A 2,011-nucleotide genomic window follows, 5' to 3' on the forward strand; every position below is an offset into this window, starting at 1 on the left:
GTATTCCCAATGAGTGGTCACTTGTCACCAGTAAAACAGATAGTCAGGTCACTATTCATTGGTGGTTTGTAGAGGCTATCTGTATATAAATTGGCTTTGTTTCCCAGGCAGTGATAATGTTCCAAGAAGTACTGCACTGACTGTAAAATGTTCTGAGACGTTTTGACATTGTGAAAGGCACTGTACAGTGCAAGTAACACTTCCATTTTCTCTCTTTTAATCAGAAGAAAATTGTTTTTCTGGTGATAATCTTGCAATAATTTGTGATGTCACAAAATAAACCTACATTCCACCTTTTCCATTGCTTTTCTTGATGATAAAGTTTTTGACAATATTCCTCGTATGATAAGATTCTGCATGAGTTTGTTGCCAGTTTCTTGCGATCATTTCTTTATTGTTTTCCTTGCTTCCAATTACAAAATGAAGAATTCACGTTGTCTATCTTATCACATGATTTGATGTTTGCTCTTGCCTTTTAATGACCTGTGTATCGCACACCCAGTTCACTCTGCCTCAAACTATTTTAGATCTTGAGCCAAAACATCTCATAATTAACAGCTGCCATTCACCAGTAATCAGTGATGAACTATTGGTATTCACACATTTAAGCTACAAGTCAAGAAATGTATTATTTAGAACACCCACCCCACACCACCTAAACTAATTCCAGATCAATTGATCTGCCCTTGTACTGTAGGCAACTCAAATATTGAGTATTGCGTTGAAATAGTGGACCTAAGATAACTTCTGTTGTTTTGAAGTTGGAGTAAAATCCAGAAATATCCCCATTTTACAATGGAGTGACTAAAAGACAGGTTTTGTGGAATGACTTAGTAAGACAAATTAAACTACCCCCAGCTGTTTGGGGCACATGCGCCTGGAGAGATTTAGAAAATAGTTACTTGGTAGAATGGAACTTGAGTATTCCTTGAAAAAGAGATGTTTTATCAAAGGTTTGCATCTTGCATTCATCAGGATGGGTACAAGAAAACCAAATTTCAAAGTGAACAACAATTTGCACTGCATGAGAAGCAGGATGCTGATAGAGTCCACTTGTAAACCCCTTGCTTAAGACATTTCTGTTGCAGTGTTATTGGGGGGAAAAGTGCAGAACTTCAGGTGAAACATGTCAGTCAACTAGTCATTCAAGTGCAGTAGGCTGGGTTAAATGCTGAGAAATTAAAATGATCTAGCTTCATCTTATGGAATAACTAGAGTAGTTCAGTAATTGATTGATTGAGAGGGCACACTGATCAATGCCATGGTTTTTAAAATGAAAGTGTAAAGCTATGGAAATGCTTTTCAGTACAGTAATTGCTGTAATTCTACATAATACAAAAGACTAAAACCAGTTCCTTGCAAAGGATTTATTTTTGCGTGAATTTGTCCACTGCATTGTAGCTATCTCCAGCAACTATGTTTCACCTACTTGTGGAAATGCCTTGAATTATTTTGGATGGCAGTGGTGTGAACTAGCACACCTACTTCACGTGAAGATATTTCCCACAAATTTTGAAAGTGACTGATTTCAGATTTTATTCAAATTTCTGGTTTTATTCATTTCTTAAACTGATGGAGAATATCAGCACTTAAATTGAATTACTGGTGTTAAACTATTCGATTTTCTTATAGAATTTGGGAATTACATTTGAAGAAACTCTCCTTTATATATGTGACAAGATATTGAAGATTCTGATGTTGGCAAATTTATCTTCAGTGTAATTCAGTTGTACTCCTCATCCTTTGGCGAATAGTTCACAAAAAACTGTCTGCATGTAGAATGTACAAAGCAGAAACAGACCATTTTGACCAATCAGAACATTTTGGCATTTACTCTTAAGCCTCCTCCTATCCTTTCTCATCCAGCTCATCAAGATTTCTTGATGTGGAGTTTAAAATTCTTTATCATCGCCTATATGTAGGTTGGAGATAAAACTGATTGAGCTGCTGTTATGGAGTACAACACTGAGTTCTTCTTTAAAGATTGTTAATCTTGACCACCCGCTCCCCT

General features: G+C 36.3%; 1 protein-coding gene across 1 annotated transcript in view; it reads left to right on the forward strand.

The window, feature by feature from the left end:
- The window catches only part of LOC109911166 (ras-related protein Rab-8B), a 21,914-nt gene that overhangs the window by 614 nt on the left and 19,289 nt on the right, over positions 1-2,011 (forward strand). The window lies entirely within an intron of this gene.

The sequence above is a fragment of the Rhincodon typus genome, chromosome 36, assembly GCF_021869965.1.
Source record: "Rhincodon typus isolate 14 chromosome 36, sRhiTyp1.1, whole genome shotgun sequence".
Lineage (NCBI taxonomy): Eukaryota > Metazoa > Chordata > Chondrichthyes > Orectolobiformes > Rhincodontidae > Rhincodon > Rhincodon typus.